Source organism: Dasypus novemcinctus, chromosome 16, assembly GCF_030445035.2.
Source record: "Dasypus novemcinctus isolate mDasNov1 chromosome 16, mDasNov1.1.hap2, whole genome shotgun sequence".
In the NCBI taxonomy this organism is placed as follows: domain Eukaryota; kingdom Metazoa; phylum Chordata; class Mammalia; order Cingulata; family Dasypodidae; genus Dasypus; species Dasypus novemcinctus.
Window position 1 is genome coordinate 42,148,604 of NC_080688.1, and position 19,813 is coordinate 42,168,416.

A 19,813-nucleotide genomic window follows, 5' to 3' on the forward strand; every position below is an offset into this window, starting at 1 on the left:
ACCTCCATGACTGGGAATGGCAACCATGCCCCACACTCAAGGCAAGCAGCCTGGATAAAACCTATGACTCAGTGTAGGCGACTGAGTGGTGAACAGACATTTTCCTCCCTGGGAAGAGGGATGGTGTGGCAGAGGGCAGAGAATGATTTCTCTTCAGTAAATTTGGTGAGCAGAGCTGCTTTCAATCTCTGCTCTGGCCAGACCAGAACCACAGGCAAGGGGAGGTTGAGTCACCTCAATATAAGGATTTTTTTGATGAACGCCATCTGCTGGCTGGCTTGGAAATTGCAAGGGGGAAATCCTCTTTTAGGTGTCTGTTGTCCCAAACACCTGGGAGTAGATTTGTGTCCCGTTAGTGAGTTTCTGGCCCAATTTTGATAACTTAAGCTGGGCAATTTTAAAGACTAAGTTAAACCAAAAATTAAAGAAGAGCTATGAAAAACAATTGAGGCAAGAAAGAGAAATTGACCATCAGAGTAAATTCACCAACATGCTCAGATGCCTACACATCAGCAAAAAATTACAAACCATACTAAGAAGCTAGAAGATACGGCCCAGCTAAAGGAACAAACCAAAAATCCTGATGAGACACAGTATTTAAGGCGAACTAATCAAGGATGAATCACACAAATCTAATAAATCAATTTAGGGAGTTGAAGGAAAACATTTCTAAAGAGATAAAGGATATTAAGAAGACACTGGGTGATCATAAAGAACAATTTGAAAGCCTGCAACTAAGCATAACAGCTTATGACAATGAAAGACATGATGGATGAGATTAAAAATATATTAGAGAGTGAAGTGGTTGTGGCTCCCATCTACCACATGGTAGGTTCTGGGTTCACATCCTGGGACCTCCTTGTGAAGGCAGGCTTGCCTGCACACTGAGGAGCACCACCCAGCCTGCAAGCACCGTGGAGCGCCACCCAGCCTGCATGCGTCACGGAGAGCCGGCTCAGCAAGGTGATGCAACAAAATAGGGAGAAAGAAAACACAGAAGAGCATGCAGCAAATGGACACAGAGAGTAGACTGCAAGCAAACTGCAAGGGGAAAAGGGAAATTAAATAAATAAATAAATACAGACACAGAAGAACATACAGCAAATGGACACAGAGAGCAGACAGCATGCAAAAAAAGGCCACAAGGGTGGGGTGGGGGGGATAAATACATTAGGGAAGCAGATTTGGCCCAATGGATAGGGCATCCACCTACCACATGGGAGGTCCGCAGTTCGAACCCCAGGCCTCCTTGACATGTGTGGAGCTGGCCCATGTGCAGTGCTGATGTGCGCAAGGAGTGCCATGCCACGCAGGGGTGTCCCCCACGCCAGGGAGCCCCACACGCAAGGAGCATGCCCCATACGGAGAGCTGCCCAGTGTGAAAGAAAGTGCAACCTGCCCAGGAACAGCACCGCACACACGGAGAGCTGATGCAAGAAGATGACACAACAAAAAGAAACACAGATTCCCAGTGCCACTGATAAGGATAGAAGCAGTCACAGAAGAACACACAGCGAATGGACACAGAGAGCAGACACCTGGGGGGAGGGGGAAAGGGAAGAGAAATAAATCTCAAAAACGAAAATACATTAGAGCCATACTGCAACAAATTTGAATTGATGGAGGACAGAATTAGTGAAATTGAGGAAACAGAAAAGAATAGGAAAATGGAACAGGATCTCAGAGAATTGAATGACAACATGGAATGCACAAACATAGGTGTTTTCAGTGTCCCAAGAGGGGAAGAGAACGGAAAAGGGGCAGAAAGAATATTGGAAGAAATTATAACCAAAAACTTCCCAACCCATATGGAAGGCATAAATATCAATATTCAAGAAGAATAGGGCACCCCAAACAGAAAAAATATGAATAGATCTACTCTGAGATACCTGCTATTCAGAATGGCAAATACCAGTGATAAAGAGAAGATTCTGAAAGCAGCAAGAGAAAAGCAATGCATCACATATGAGGGAAACTCATTAAGATTAAGTGCCAACCTCTCATCAGAAACCATGGAGGCAAAAGAAGGTGATATGATCTATTTAAGGTACAAAAAGAGAAAAACTGCCAGCCAAGAATTCTGTATCCAGCAAAACTGTCCTTTAAAAATAAGGGTGAGTTCAAAGTCTTCACGGACAAAAACTGAGAGTATGTTACCAAAAGACCAGATTTACAAGAGATACTAAAGGGGTGCTGCAGCCTGAAAGGAAAACAGTGAGGGCAAGAGACTTGGAGAAGAGTGTAGAAAAGAAGATTATTAGGAAGGGTAACTTAAAGGGTAAAAAGACAGAGTAGTAAGATGAGACAACAGCGGGAAACGGACTTTGGCCCAGTGGTTAGGGTGTCTGTCTACCATATGGGAGGTCTGCGGTTCAAACCCCGGGCCTCCTTGACCCGTGTGGAGCTGGCCATGCGCAGTGCTGATGTGCGCAAGGAGTGCCGTGCCACGCAAGGGTGTCCCCCGCGTAGGGGAGCCCCACGCGCAGGGAGTGCGCCCGTGAGGAAAGCCGCCCAGTGTGAAAAGAAAGTGCAGCCTGCCCAGGAATGGCGCCGCCCACACTTCCGTTGCCGCTGACGACAACAGAAGCGGACAAAGAAACAAGACGCAGCAAATAGACACCAAGAACAGAAAACCAGGGGAGGGGGGAAAATTAAATAAATAAATAAATCTTTAAAAAAAAAAAAGATGAGACAACAGAAAACCAAAGGAAAAAAATGGATGAAGTAATGCCTTTACAGTAATAACACTGAATGTTAAGATTGAATTTTCCAATCAAAAGACAAAAGACTGGGGAAGCAGACGTGGCTCAACTGATAGAGCATCCACCTACCATATGGGAGGGTCCAGGGTTCAATACCCAGGGCCTGTTGACCTGTGTGGTAAGCTGGCTCACGTGCAGAGCTGCAGCGCGCAAGGAGTGCTATGCCACCCAGGGGTGTCCCCCGCATAGGGGTGCTCCACGTGCAAGGAGAGCTGCCCCGCATGAAAAAAAGCACAGCCTGCCCAGGAGTGGCACTGCACACATGGAGAGCTGATGCAGCAAGATGATGCAACAAAAAAGAGACACAGTTTCCTAGTACCTCTGAGGGTACAATTGGACACAGAAGAACACACAGCAAATGGACATGAGAGCAGACAATGGGGGGTGGGGGGAGGAGGAAAGGGGAGAGAAATAAATAAAAAATCTTAAAAAAAAAAGACAAAAGACTGACAGAATGGTAAAAAAATAAAAATGAGCCATCTATATGCTGTCTGCAAGAGACTCACCTTAGACCTAAGGCTACAAATAGATTGAAAGTGAAAGGTTGGAAAAATAATAATAGTATTCAAATAGTAATCAACAGATTACAAATAGTAATCAGAAAAGATCTGGAGTAGCAATACAGATATTGGACAAAATAGATTTTAAATGCAAAACTGTTATAAGGGGTGTGCAGGTAGCTTCTGGTGTAGGTGATGAGTGATGGCTGAATCAGGGGGTCATTAAGGGGGGCTGAGGCAGGGACCATGGAGGCCAGCAGCTTGGAATGGGCCACTGGGTGCATTGTCAAGATGGAGGTGGACGAGAGTGCCACTGTGGATCAGCACCTGCCTGAGTGTGAGAAGCGGCCAAGGAAGGAGAACTTCAAGAAGTCATTGATTGCATCATTGATGTGGAGACAGTGGCCACTGGAGTTGCTGAAGGCAGAGAGAGGGAAAAAGAGGTGTGATATGGGAGCATTTTCAGGACTTGGAGTTGTCTTGAATGATATTGCAGGGACAGCGGCAGGGCATGATATATCCTGCCATAACCTATTGAATGGACTGTGAGAGAGAGTAAACTACAATGTAAACTATAATCTGTGCTGTGTAGCAGTGCTCCAAAATGTGTTCATCAATTGCAATGAATGTACCACACTGATGAAAGAAGTTGTTGTGGGAAAAGTGGGGGATGTGGGGGGTGGGGCATATGGGAATATCCTATTTCTTTTAATGTAACATTTTATGTAATCTATGTATCTTTCAAAAATAAAAAATATATTTTTTAAAAAGTCATTGAAACCCTTCTCTTTGGAAAAACAAACCCGTACTGCTTCTTTTTTTTTTTTTTAAAGATTTATTTCTTTATTTCCCCTCCCCCTCCCCCAGTTGTCTGTTCTCCATGTCCACCCACTGTGTTCTTATGTGACCGCTTTCATCCTTATCAGTGGCACCGGGAATCTGTGTCTCTTCCTGCTGCTCACCTTGTCGCATGAGCTCTCTGTGTGTGCAGTGCCACTCCTGGGCAGGCTGCACCTTCCTTCGCGCTGAGCGGTTCTCCTTATGTGGTGCACTCTTTGCACGTGGGGCTCCCCTATGAGGGGACACCTCTGCGTGGCAGGGCACTCCTTGCCCGCATCAGCACTGCACGTGGGCCAGCTCCACACGGGTCAAGGAGGCCCAGAGTTTGAACTGCATACCTCCCATGTGGTAGGCAGACGCCCTATCCATTGGGCCAAGTCCACTTCCCTGGTACTATATCTTATTTGCAATAGTGAAGATGTGCTATGAGGCTAAAATATAGGATTTACTTAATGAAAATATTATGCTTTTGTCAAAAAAGTGGAGTCAGTTAAAACAAGCTGTTGCAAAAACGGTTCAACAGTGTTGCACTTATGTTGAAGAAATCACAGACCGCCCAAACTTCAATTAATTGATACTCTACAAATGGTTACAGAAGGAAAGATTTATGTTGAAATTGAGCTTGCTTGACTGACAAAAACATGAGCAACTATAAAAGAATAAATGGTGATGTGAAAGAGATTGCCTCCATTTTACAAGAGTTACAGGTGGAAACCCCTGGGTCCACCGAAAAGAAAGAGCAAGTGGAGTTTATTTTGAAGCAAATGAGGCTCTGTTTAGGTGTGAAGGATTATATTTGTACACAAATCTCAGCAAGAAAATTAACACCAAATTTTTCCAGGAAGAAAATGCAGAGAAATTAAAGTTGAAGTACTATAACTTATCCTGCCATAACCCTGAATGTCCTGAGGGACAGGGTAAATCATTATCAGTGGAGAGCAGCAGTGTCCTAAAATGTGTTCATCGAGTGTGATAATTGCCACAATGATGAGGGAGGTTGTTGGTGTGGGAGGAGTGGGGTGGGGGGTGGGGGATATACAGGAACCTCTTATATTTTTTAGTGTAACTTTTTTGTGTGTGATGTATAGATCTTCAAAAAAATACAATTTACAAAAATGATGTGGTGGGAGGTGGGGAGTGAGTTATATGGGAGCCTCTTATGTTTCTTGTTTTTTTATATTTTTTAATGTAACATTCCTTACCATCTATTAACTTTAATTAAAAAAAAATTTTTTTTTAAATACCCAATGCCGGTGAGGATGCAGAGAAATTGGATCACTTATACATTGAGGGTGGAAATGTAAAATGGTACAGCCTCTATGGAAAACAGTTTGGCAGTTTCTTATAAAATAAAGCATATAATTATCATATGACAAAAAAAAAAAGAAATACTATAACTTGATGATTCAGCTGGATCAACATAAGGGGTCCTATTTATTTATTTGTAAGAACTATAGAGCAATGTACGATACACCCCATATACAGGCAGAAAGTGAAAAGTGGCAGCAGGCTTTGAAAAGTATTGTTCTCTATGTTACCTTGGCTCCTTTGACAATGAACAATAAGATTTGGTTCACCGAATAAGAAGTTACAAGAAGTTAGAAGAAATTCCTAAATTCAAGGATCTTTTAAAGTTTTTTTTACCGCAACGGAGTTGATGTGTGTCCACACTTGTTGAGGATTATGGAATGGAATTAAGAGAAGGTTCTCTTGAGAGTCCTGTAACTGATGTTTTTGGTTATACAGAGGAAGGTGAAAAAAGGCGGAAAGACTTGACAAACAGAGTTGTTGAACATAATATTAGAATAATTGCCAAATTTTATCAAGAATAACAATGAAGAGAATGGCACAACTTCTGGATCAAACTGTTGATTAATCAGAGGCTTTTCTTTTAAATCTAATAGTTAACAAGACGGGTTGGCAGGAATTATCAACTTCCAGAGACCCAAGGATCCAAATAATTTATTAAATGACTGGTCTCAGAGACTAACTTATGGTGTCTCTGGTTAACAAATCTATACAGCTCATAGACAAAGAGATGATACATAATCTACTATAAGCGTCCCATGTACATGATGCTTTTAGAAAAGAGTTAAAATTGTAAGTAATTTAAAAAAAAACTATTATCATGGTGTATATGTTGGGTTTGTTTTTTTTTAAGATTTATTTTATTTATTTCTCTCCCCCCCACCCCCACTCTGTTATCTGCTCTGTGTCCATTCGCTGTGTGTTTTTCTGTGTCTGCTTGTATTATCAGGCAGCACTGGGAAACTGCGTTTGTTTTTGTTGTGTCATCTTGCTGCATCAGCTCTCCGTGTGTGTGGTGCCACTCCTGGGCGGGCTGCACTTTTTTCACATGGGGCGGCTCTCCTTGTGGGGCACACTCCTTGCACGTGGGGCTCCCCTATGCGGGGGACATCCCTGCATGGCACGGCACTCCTTGCGTGCGGCAGCCCTATGCATGGGCCAGCTCACCACATAGGTCAGGAGGCCCTGGGTACTGAACCCTGGACCCTCCATATGGTAGATGGATGCTCTATTAGTTGAGCCATGTCCGCTTCCCTTGAGGTCCTTTTAAACTTTTAGGATCCCTGATTTCATTGTTTAACTTTCTGTTTGCAGTTGGTACAAAAATATAATACATTTTTATTGTCTGCTTACTCAACAAATTGTGTTATAACTTACTCAAATATGTTTTCTATTCTATTTTATGTTTTCTATTCTATTTTAGCTATTTGTTTCATCCAGCTAATAACCATAATTATAATAAAAGCAGTATATGCATTTTTTAAAAAAAACTATTATAAGAGATGAAGAAGTTCACTATATATTAATAAAAGGGACAATTCGCCAAGAAGAATTAAATATAATAAATATTTATGCATCTAACCTGAGTGCCCCATGATAGAAATAGATGTTTTAAAAATAATAATTGGAGACTTCAATACACCACTTTCAGCATTGGATAGAACATCTGGACAGAAGATAAATAAGGAAACAGAGAGCTTGAATAATATGATAAATGAGCTAGACCTAACAAACATTTTTAGAGCATTACACCCCAAAACAGCAGGATATATATTCTTTTCAAGTGCTCATGGATCTTTCTCCAGCACAGACCATATGTTAGATCACAAGACAGGTCTCAATATATGTAAAAAAAACTGAAATTATACAAAAATTTTTTCTGATCCTAATGGAATGAAGCTGGAAATCAATAATAGAGAGAAAAAAAGGAAAATTCACAAATTTACAGAGATTAAAGAACACATGCTTAAATAATCAGTGGGTCAAAGAAGAAATTGCAAGATAAATTAGTAAATATCTTGAGATGAATGAGAGGGAAATTTATATCCTTCAATTCTTACATTAAAAAAGAAGAAAGCTTTCAGTCAGTAAAACCAAAGTCCTAACTGAGGACCTGTAGGAACTAGTGAAAGAACAGCAAACGAATCCCACACCAAGCTGAAGGAAAGAAATAGTAAAGACCAGAGCAGAAATAAATGAAATTGAGAACAAAAAAACAGCAGAGAGAATCAACAAAACCAAAAGTGTGTTCTTCGAGAAGATCAACAAAATTGGCAAACCCTTAGCTGGACTGACAAAAAAAAGAGAGAAGATGCAAATAAAATTAGAATTGAGAGAGGGGACATTACCATGGACACTACAGAAATAAGAGAGATCATAAGAGGATCCTATGAACGACTGTGTGCCAAAAACTAGACAATATAGACAATATGGACAAATTCCTAGAAACACATGAACACCCTACACTGATCCTAGAAGACATATTAATAGAAGCCCTCAACAAACCAACCACAAGTAAAGAGATTGAAACAGTCACCAAAAACCTCCCAAAGATGAAAAGCTCAGGAACAGATGGCTTCACAGGTGAGTTCTACCAATTGTTCAAGGACAATCTAACACTAATCTTGCTCAAGCTTTTCCAAAAAAATTGAATAGGAGATAATGCTACCAGACTCATTTAATGACGCCAACATCATCCTAATACCAAAACCAGATAAAGATACTACAAAGAAAGAAAATTACAGACCAAGTACTCTAATGAATATAGATGCAAAAATCCTCAACAAAATACTTGCAGACCAAACCCAAAAGCACATTCAAAGAATTATACTCCATGATCAAGTAGGTTTTATGACAGCTATGCAAGGGAGGTTCAACAGGAGAAAATCAGTTAGTATGATAGACCACATTAATAAACTGAAGGGAAAAAAAATCACATGATCCTTTTGATTGACACAGAAAAGCCATTTGACAAAATACAGCATCTTTCTTGATAAAAACACTCCAAAAGATAGAAATAGGAGGACGCTTTCTCAACATGGTAAAGTGCACATATGAAAAACACACTGCTAGCATTGTACTCAATGGTGAACGACTGAAAGCTTTCCTGCTGATTTCAGGAACAAGATAAAGATGCCCACTGTCACCACTGTTCTTCAATGTGGTGCTAGAAGTTCTAGCTAGAGCAATTAGACTAAAGAAAGAAAGAAAAGTCACCCAAGTAGGAAAGGAAGGAATAAAACTTTTGCTCTTCACTGATGATATGATCCTATACCTAGAAAAATCCTGAAAAATTCACAAGAAAACTAGTAGAACTAATAGATGCATTCAGCAAAGTGGCAGGATAAAAGATTAATATACAAAAATTAGTAGCATTTCTATACACTACTAATAATCAATCTGAGGGGGAAGTCAGAAAACAATTCCATTTATAGTAGTGACTAAAAAACCAAGTATTAGGAATAAACTTAATCAAGAACATAAAGGACCTGTATTCAGAAAACTACGAAACATTGCTAAATGAAACTAAAGAAGACCTAAACAAATGGAAGGACATTCCATGTTCAGGGACTGGAAGACTAAATATAATTAAGATGTCAGGGAAGCAGACTTGGCCCAGTGGATAGAGCATCTGTCTACCACATGGGAGGTCCGTGGTTCAAACTCCGGACCTCCTTGACCTGTGTGGAACTGGCCCACGCACAGTGCTGATGTGCGCAAGGAGTGCCCTGCCACGCAGGGGTGCCCCCCCACGTAGGGGAGCTCCACGCACAAGGAGTGCACCCCGTAAGGAGAGCCACGCAGCACAAAAAAGTGCAGCGTGCCCAAGAATGGCCCGCACACATGGAGAGCTGACACAAGATGATGCGACAAAAAGAAACACAGGTTCCCGTGCCGCTGACAACGGCAGAAAGTGGACAAAAAAGAAGAGCACGCAGCAAATGGACACAGAGAACAGACAACTGGGGTGGGGGGTGGGGGGTGGGGGGGGAGGGAGAGAAATCTTAAAAAAAATATTTCACCTTAAAAAAAAAAGTCAATTATACCCAGACTGATTTACAGATTCAACACAATCCCAATAAAAATCCCAACAGCCTTTTGGGCAGAAATGGAATATCCAATTATCAATTTTTTTTGGAAGGGTAACAGGCCACAATTAGCCAAAAATGTCATAAAAGGAAGAATGAAACTAGAGGATTCCCTGACTTTAAAGCATATTACCTAGCTACAGTGGTAAAAACAGCGTGGCACTGGCATAAAGACAGGCTTATCGACCAATGTAACTGAGTTGGGAACTCAGAAATAGACCCTCACATCTATTGTCAAGTTACAACTATTATAACTTATAGATGATAGTTAACAGTAATGTAATATTTTTGCAGCAATGGCAAGGAAGATATATCAATTCTAAGAGAAAATGATAGGGGTGTATAAAGAGATATGAGCTTTTTCCTTTTGAATAATGAAAACATTCTAAAATTGACGGAGGTAATGACAGCACAACTCTGTGATGAAAATGAGAGCTACTGAGTGTACACCTTGAATTGATTGTACAACATAGCGGGCTGTATAACACAGGGAATCCAGTGGTAGAAGATGGCCTGTGGTTAACAGGACACATATAAGAACATTCTTTTATGAATTATAATAACATTACAGGATGTTAATAATTGGGTGGGTTGGGGGAAAATATACCAAATGTAAGATATGGATGCTAGTTAGTAGTAATGTTGGACATATTTTGTCATTTAATAACTTTTACTGTACACTTATTTGTTGATATATTTTCATGTATGAATGATACATTTCAATAAAGTTTCATTTAAAAATATAAATGTTAGCTATGATCACGATTGTGCCACAGCACCTATGGCACCAACCACTGAATTGTGAGCTCTCCAGTCTCAACTCAAGCCCTCTGAGGCACCTCCCCTGGCTCCTTAAGGCAACTCTGCTTTAAACCCCATGACTCTTCTCCCTAATTAGACAAATTAAGTTTCTTTAAAAGAAAGGAGCATAGAAAATTGCTTATGTATCTATTTTGCCTAGCACAGTTCTTGTACAGAAAAGGTATTCAGTAGGTGTTTGTTGTGTATACTGTAATTGTGAATGTATTTGTCTGTATCGCCCAGTAGGCTATGAGCTCCTTGTATCCATCTAATTCTTTGTATAAGGAGAGACAGCAGGGTGATGAGTTAGACTGCACCTGGACTAGAGCCAGTAACCTTGTTTAAGTCAGGGCTGTGCTACTTCCTAGCTGTGTAACCTTGAACAAGTCTCTCTCCCTGCCTCAGTTTCTTCATCTTTACAGAGTTGCTTTGAGGATCAAATTAATGTTGGCAAGATGCTTAGAATAGTGCCCAGCCATAGTAAGTGTTAGCAAGTTGTTAAATAAAAATGTATGTATGTATATGAGTATATGTATATATGAATATACATGTATATATATATATCGATGTATTCATATATGAAAAATCTATGTATATGTATAAGTTATTTGTATCCAAACGGCCTACCATAACTGAGAAGGCACTAAGCACTAGAACTTAGCAGGCACGACTCTCTCCTGAGGTTGTACTTTCCTCTGCACAGCATCGGTTTTGCTCAGCAAAGAGGCCACCAGACATCTTCATCAGCCTTCCATGGAAATACTGTAAGCAGCAGCTGCCTCATCTCTCTGCCTCTAATCCTTCCACTCTTCTCTCCTCCCCTTCTGGCTTCATTGGTTTTCTGCAGGGCAGAGCCGATCACACTGTCCTCCTGCTCAAAACCCCTCTGTGGTGCCCTCTGCCTACAGGGCTGAGTCAAAACTTAATATGACTTGGGGAGTGGATGTGGCTCAAGCAGTTGAGCGCCCACCTCCCACATGGGGGGAGGAGTACCGGGTTTGGTTCCCGGTGCCTCTTGAAAAAACAAAACAAACAACAAGCAAAACAGATGAACTCAGAGAAGCTGGTGTGGCTCAGTCGTTGAACACTGGCTTCCCACATACGAGCCCCTGGGTTGAATCCCTGACCCCAGTACCGCAAAACAAAACAAAACAAACCAACAAGAGAAACAACTTCATATGACCTACGAGCTTCACTTATTGGTTGGTGCCTGTCTCCCTTCCAGTCTCATCCCCATTCACCTGACCCACGTCCCCACCCTGGGCTCTGGCCACGCAACAGTGCGCCTTGTGCCTGGCACATCGTTGTCCATTCATGATCTGGGCCTTTGTCCCTGCAGTTCCTCTTGGGCCCGCTGGACAGATCCTAGTCGTCCACTAAGACTCAGCTCAGATGTCAGGTTTTCATGACACTGTCTCTGACCTTCACCCTATGGTAATACTGACTTCTATACTATTTTATGATAATAAATTATAAATTTATTATAGGTTGCCATCTTTTAATACAATTACTAGTTTATGGGTCCTTGCTCCTTGCTAGCAGGATAGAATCTTATTTAACTTGGTATAAACAATGCCTGGTATAAAATAGATACTTAAATGCTTGTTGAATAAACAAATAGTAGGGGTTTAATAAATACTTGCCAAAGGGAATATTTCATGTGTTCACTAAATTATGTTCAGACTTACTGTGAATTTTAAAACTGTCTTTACTGTTTTAATAATATCCAGTTTAGAGTTTGCTTCATAATGATTATCTTACTTGATCCTCCTGTGGCATGGAGGGGTAGGTTTTGTTATTAGCAGTGGCAATGTAAGTATTGCTTAGGTTTATGAGGAAGCTGAGGCTCAGCCGAGGCAGGTGGTTTTAGTACTGGTGATATTAGGCATGTCTCTTGAAGCAGTTAAGAATTACTTTTTTCTGTATGATAAAAGGCGGATATTTTATTTGTTTTTTGCTTTGTGCTTATTTATGCATTCAGAAAACATTTATTGAGCTCTTACTCTGCACCAGTCCCTGTGGTGAGAAAGAATTACTTAGATGTGATCCTAGCCCTCTAGAAACTAATCATTTTGCAGGAATTGGTAGGAATATTCCCCAGTAAGCAAAAGACAAGCCATGGAACAAATATTACAAGAGAGGTACAAGTATAGTGCTGTAAGAATTCAACAGAAGATAATCTCTCTTGATGTGACAAATTATCAACATGCCTGATGCTAGAAGTCATGGAGACATCACAGAACAAGATACCCATGTAATGGCTAAGCATTTCTGTGAAAAAGACTATTCCTCAATTCTTAAGCTAGAATGCAGAAAATTTGGGGGGGGGTGGCGAGCACCTTAAAGGCAAATGTCAAAATGATCAGTCGGGGAAACGGACTTGGCCCAGTGGTTAGGGCGTCCGTCTACCACATGGGAGGTCCGCGGTTCGAGCCCCGGGCCTCCTTGACCCGTGTGGAGCTGGCCCTTGTGCAGTGCTGATGCGCACAAGGAGTGCCGTGCCACACAGGGGTGTCCCCCGCGTAGGGGAGCCCCACGCGCAAGGAATGCACCCCGTAAGGAGAGCCGCCCAGCACAAAAAAAGTGCAGCCTGCCCAGGAATGGCGCCGCCCACACTTCCCATGCCGCTGACGACAACAGAAGCGGACAAAGAAACAAGACGCAGCAAATAGACACAGAGAACGGACAACGGGGGGGGGTGGGGGGGGGATTAAATAAATAAATAAATCTTAAAAAAAAAAAAAAAGATCAATCGATTTGAAAATATATGCCAAAATAATCACAGATGGGAAACTGCCATGCCAAGAGTATTTATTGGAATTTTAAAGTCTTCCAAGAACCACAATCAATATAATAGAAACTATTCTCCTCTGAAGTATCAAATGAATCCGTCTGTACCAATACTTAAATACAACTTATAAACAAGCCCAAGAAAAATACAATTCTGGGGCACCTTCACTTTTTAGGCCATAGAGCTTCCATATGCTCTAGAGGTACCACCATGATGTTAGGCAAAACCTCAAGATTCAAGATTCCCTGAATGGGGTTGACAGAAACAGCTTTTTGAACTTAGTAGTAAAAGTATATTGAATGTACCCCTTCTATCCTGAATTTATGGTTTAGAAAACAAACTATATTGAATTTAGACAGGATTTGTGATGTAAACCCTGTAACTTTCAGTGGGAGAAAATTTCAAACTTTTAATAATACTAGAATCATATATATATTTTTAAAATTAGAAGTATAGTAATAAAGAATCACATACAGCGCTTCAGAGAATGATTGCAAATTCTCAAAAAGAAAAGTGTAAGGAATTTGGAGTTTTATAGTATTCATATATGTAAACCTTTGAAATGCAATTATTTTATAAAAGATAGCATAGCTTTTTAGCTTTAATTTATATAAAGAAACCATCTCTCTATTACTTATAATTTCTTTGGCGTGTATGTGATATGCCCAAGTGATGGAGAAGTTTCCTCTTGCACACTTGCAGCTCTTCCCAGGGGCTACTAACCTAAGAACTGGAGCCTAAGATCTCAGAACACTGTGGTATTATTTCCAAAATATTGTGGGGTGGCCTCCCTGCCAAAGATGAACAACCAGTGCGGGAAACTCTGGGGTCATCTATTGCAGAATCTTGCCCTTGGGCATTTTTACTTGTTTATTTTTGAAACTGCAAATTTTGGCCATGTATGGTTTGATATGATTCTTATTTGTAATTGGGAAGTCAATTGAGGAGTCTCTGATCGGACTGTGTGTTTAGGAAAGCGGATTTAAATTTTCCCCTTGCAGGTGCCCAGGGCTAGGGTGATGGGTGGTAGAGGATGTGAAGAATGTTTCTGGAGTTACAGAAATGGGAGGGAAGAAATGGTACAGATACCTTGGCTGCTGGCTGCTTTTCTTTCTTCAGAATCTGTAGCTACACGGGAAAGTCAAACGTTCCTAAATGGGAAAGGGAATGGTTTCGGATTTTGTTTCAGAGTATTAGAGATTTCAGAAAATTAGAAATTTAGAATGAATTCCCCAAATCCCCATAGCATTTGGATTAACAAAGCAAGCTCCTCAAATCTTTCTTACTGACTTCAAGATAAAAAACATAAAATGCTAATGCTCATCTATTAACTGTTGGAAGATCTATCAGATTTTTTAAACGACAGCAATTGTCTGTTCACAGTGACACAGCAAAACCTCAGTGAGAGGTATAATTACCATTTGTCATTTAGCTTGGCTCTGCTGTTAATTTACAGAAAGATTGGCTTAATTGCAAGTGGGTGCATCTCCACAAAGAGGCCACAGTGTGTGTGCACGCACGTGTGTAAAAACAGTTTTATGGCAGTCACAGAATATACATCTATCCAAAACAAGGCAAAAGGAAATATCAGAAAACATCAAAAGGAAAGAGATACTTGTGACCTATCCTAGAGTGTTCTAATGTGAGCCAAGTCTTCTAAAAAGTTAGACCAACTTTTCTTTCCAGAGGAGTTATTATGGAGGAAATGAGAGGAGAAGAGGAGAAGACTTCATTCTTACTGGGAAGGGCCTTTGAAGATGAAGATTGCCAGGTGAGAGTGCTAAGTATCGGATTACTACATAATTAGGGATCAGGTCTTTTCCAGATCATCTCCATCTCTGGCTGAGTCTTGCCTTATTTTTGCAAACAATTGAATTCTTTCATTCACAAACTCCCATTCCTAGAGGAATATAGTTCTGTGCAGATCCATCTATGATCATCAGCTGAATCAGATTGTCTCTATACATACATACCACGTTATAGAAATGGAACTTTCTTTTCCTTTCTGTTTTTAAAACAGGAAGAAGCAATTTCCTCTTTGAAAACAGAAGCAAGCCTTCACAGACTTCAGACCTCTGAAAGAGACACAAGTCCATCAGGACCACCCAATGGTACATGTAAGAATTTCTCATGACCACCTGCAAGAAATAAACTTGCTTTTTTTTTTTTTTTTTTTTTTGAAGTGCCTGTGTCATTTTCTGGGCCTTAGATTCTTCCGAATTCCAACTTACTTTTTGGATGAATTAGGCCGGCTTTAATTTACTGCTTGCTGCTTGTGTGGGGGTGTGCATGCTTTGTTTCAGAACGTCTTCCCTGTGGGGTGATGAAGCGTTCGTGCCAATTTTTTTCAAAGAGGGATGGAGGAGTCAGGTTTAGTACTAAAGATTAACTCAGCAGTGGTTGCTAAACTCTTTGAAATCATTAGATGAAAGGCAAAAATAGGTCTGCACTAAGTATACATATCATTGCTACTTTTGTTATTATTGTGGGAATTTGCCATTCAAGGAATATATTATTATGGGGTAGTTTTCTCTTTGGATTTATGACATTTTAGGTTTTTATAGGCAAAAACGCATTTCTTTCACAAGGATCCTTTACATTTTTTACCCAAGATAACCCTCTTATCTTGGTAGACCCTACACCCAATGGGATATAATCTGTGTCGCTCTTCCTTCAGTGTCCATGAAGTGCCTAACACAATTTCAAGCACACAGCAGGGGCCACCAGCCATTTGTTAAACTGAATTGAAGCGAATAGCTTGCCATTTTGACAGGGGACCCGATAGCTGCAATTAAATATTGTTTCCCCTTCAATGAAGTCAGTGAAGGATTTTGGCTTTCTTTTTAACTATTTTTTCCTTCCTGAAATTCTAACTTTCAAGGTTTCCTTGGTCTGTCCCAGGACCTTCGTGCTGTATCCGTGGCCTGAGGAGGCAGGTGGGCAGCTGGACTCCATAAGGAGCTTCTGCCTGGCTCCTGCCGGCATGGCCCTGGCTGCACTCCCACCCCACCAGGCCCACAGCTGCACCGCCGAGCCCCGGACCAGCTCCTTCCGCCTGTCCTGAAACAGCACGGGCCACTCCAGCTGCACTGCCAGGCTCCGCGCCGGCTAAAAGGGCTAACAGTTCCCCCAGAAGACAGCTCTGAAATTGCTCCTGCCTATGCAGGGTAAGGGTGCATGGAGAGAGATTTTTCAATTTGACGAATCCCTCTGGGAAGTCTGGATTTGCCATTTGGGGAGGGGGCTTGTTCCTGGAGCGTGTGCATGAACATCCTGCCCCAAGCAGCTTGTGTGCCGAGCCCCACGAGGCTGGCTCTTGGTGGTACCACTTGAACATACAGGCTGTGCCGTCTCATCTCAGAGTCACAGCCCACGCGACTGGCATCTCCCCTGATGGCTTGGAGAACCTTAGACCATAAGCCGGAAACTCTGTTTCAGAGGCAAGATCTTGAAGAGAATAGGGAGGGGATCGTGACCCAGCCACCTATTCTTTTCTACATAGGAATTTGTGCCTTCGCTACCTCGGGCTGCTTCTGCTTCCGGCATCAGCCTTCAGTGTGGTGCCAAGAAGGGCTGCTCTCTGAGAGAACAGAGCCACAGGAGGCTTTCTGGGAGCTGGAAAGAAAAGCAGGGAAATGACTCCCAAGGTCTCCCGCTCTCTCCCAGTGGAATCCAAATACTGATCAGGCTTCCTTTGCTACTAGTCACCTAGTATTCTACAAATTACTTTTTAAGACGATATCCCACCAATATCAATGTCTCCATCTTTGAACACATTCCCCAGAAGAGGCAATTGGATGGTTTCTACTAATCCTTATATTGACATAAGAAATGCCCAGGCATTTCTCAGTGTTTCAAGAAATGTGTTACTAGTTGTAACGTACTGAGATCAATAAATTATGTACATGAAAAATTAAATAACAGCCACCCTGGAATCCATTTGCAAGTCCAACATGCTTTCTTGAGAGCAAAAGGTAGAGGAATTGTTATGAGCCTCATCTTAGGAGGTGTCCTGGGAAGGAGAGGGAACTTGCTTATTCTAGAGAAGCAGCCTACTAGTCTCTTTTTAAAAGCATCCACCATAGCAGATAGGAATTGACTGCTTTGAAGATAACGATTGAGATTTCTCCCAATCTGTGTAAAAAAGCTTTCTCTCTCTGTGTGTGTGAGTGTTACTCCATCAGAACAAAAACAGCAATGCAATTATATATTTTTTTCAGAAAAATATTGTGTATGGAATCAAGATGACCAAGGTCTTTCTTCTGGTAGGAATTTAAGCTGGCACAACATTTTCTTCTCTGGCCACTTGAAAATTCATTCTCTACCTGTTTTCTCTCTACTTAATAAAGCATGGTTAACAGATTTCATAAGGGGATATCAAATGAAACCCTAAGGACAGCTGAAGTATGTAAGTGGAAAAATCAAGCGGGAGAAGATTGGGCCTAGTTAACAAATATAAAGGGACCAGCTCATGCATTTCTTAAGTTGTTTTTTTTTCTTCAACATAGAACATTAAGATAGGTAGGATGTAGAGGTAGTCCTTATATAATTATTGCCTCTAAAATTGTTTCACTGCACAAGGAAAAGTAGTTAACGAAAGCCACTGAGAGCTTAATCATGGCCAGCACTCCTTTTGCTCCCTGTTAGTTTGTAACTAATTTGCTGCTGCTGATTCACTTTTGAGAGGGAATTCTCTGTGTCAAAAGGAAGCACAACTCTGGAAGCGCAACACATTGTCCTGGGCTCTTGTTCTGCTAACCTGGTTTTTGTTGTTATTGTTGAAAAACTGATTTGTGTCAAGTTGAATTCCAGACTTAATTTTCTTTGTGATAATAAACACTGTTCCTATTTTTTTCTTTTTTGGGGGGAGGGGGAAGATAAAATTTTGGATTGGGTTAGGGAAAAGGGACAGGAATTACTCTTAATATTATAAAAAGGCTATTAGCTTTTTCATTTACTGCAATTCCACTGTATAAGCAGCATTTTCATGTAAGGGCTGAGTGGGCGCATTTTTAGTAAGAGTGATCGACCTTTGTATAATGCATTAGAGTTTACAAAGCACTTTGACCTGTATTATCTCATTTAAACTTCACAACAAAGATTGAGGAAGTGCTATTATTCCCTGTGGATAGATAAGGAAATAGAGGCTGAGCATTTAAACAATTTGTCCCCAAATAACCCAGGTATTAAGAGGCAGGGTCAAGAATTGAACTCAGCATTCCAGTTCCAAGTCCTGTATTCTTTCATTGCACCGTAGCTGCACCTAAAAATTATTGAAGTACCTCAGGGTGTTCTGAAAAATAAGCTTAAGGCTTTGGGCAGAATTGCTCTCAGTAACTAATAAAAACCCATTCTCATCTTCCCGCCCACTCCTACCACCCCCGACAACTCACACTCAAGTGTCACGCTCACGTGTCATGGAAAAGAAACACTTTTCCTACATCTGCAGTCTTCTCCCACCCCCAACAACATTCTTCTGTTCAGGCTGTCAGATTTTCTTGCAGAGCATTTGAGACATTTTTTTGGGGGGGAAGGGGGGCAGCATTTGATTTGGTTCTCATGACAATGACAAGTAAACTGTTACGTTAATTATTGAGGGGGAAGTAGGGGCACAGGGTATTCACAAAGAACAGATAATTCTCAAACCACCTCTGGTTATGAAATATACAGCCTCTGACTTGATTTTAACCCTCTCCTGGCTCAGACTTGAAATCATCAATTAGAATTCAGTCTTAGACAAAGAGGCAGATTATAAAGTTATTCACCCCCACATAATTAAGAGGAGTATATTATATGAGAAATGGAATTAATTAGATATTGGTAGTCATTTAACTAGAAGGTAGTGTAGATTTAGCACCAACATACCAAAACTGTTTGCAAGCCAAAGTTATGGGGGAGCAGAGGGCATACAAGTAGGAAAAGACAATTGGGATACAGAAAGAACTTAAGGATCTTAATAAAGATCCTTGGATAAATCATTGAGAAGAGTCTTATATTAGTAAAATTATTAAAAAAAAAAAGTACAAATCAGGCTACATCCACATGTTAGGAAAAGCAACTAAGTTCCCAATAGGAAAGGATGAAATCACTTTGGAGTAACCAGGAGGCTTCGTGGAGGCAGGTGGGGCTTTGAGTTACCTTTTGGAGGTAGTCCTAATATTTTTACCAGAGGAAATTTCCAGATGATTCAGTTTTACTGCTGGTAACAAAACCTTTTTTTTTTTTTTAGGTACTGGGGCCAGACCTTGACCCCGGGACCTCGTATGTGGGAAGCCAGTGCTCAACCATTGAGCCACATAGGCTCTACCATGTTGGTTATTTTTGTTTGTTTTGCATGTTCTTTGTTTTCTTGAGGAGGCACTGGGAATTGAACCCAGGACCTTCTACGTGGGAAGCGGGCACTCAACTGCTTGAGCCACATCCACTCCCATCACAACGTATTTTTACTGGTGAATATCCTTTACATCTAAAATACTTGATCTTTATTTTAATAGAATGTAAGGGCACAACTGCATTTCCAGGTAACTCCTGAGGATGAAAACATTTCTTCCTCTCACTGGTTGGCAGGTAGGGATGGAGTCTCATTCATTTTTATATTAACAGGGACCAACGTTGTTCCTAGCATATATTAGGCTAGTAAATACATATTTATTGAATGTATGTGTGAATGGTTGAATGGATGAATAAGTAAGTGAATGACAGATTCCAATTCTCCATACTTTA

General features: G+C 41.0%; 1 pseudogene; it reads left to right on the forward strand.

Moving 5' to 3' along the window:
- Positions 1-3,402: 3,402 nt before the first annotated feature.
- Positions 3,403-6,161, forward strand: LOC101415170 (26S proteasome non-ATPase regulatory subunit 12-like; annotated as a pseudogene).
- Positions 6,162-19,813: the final 13,652 nt, after the last annotated feature.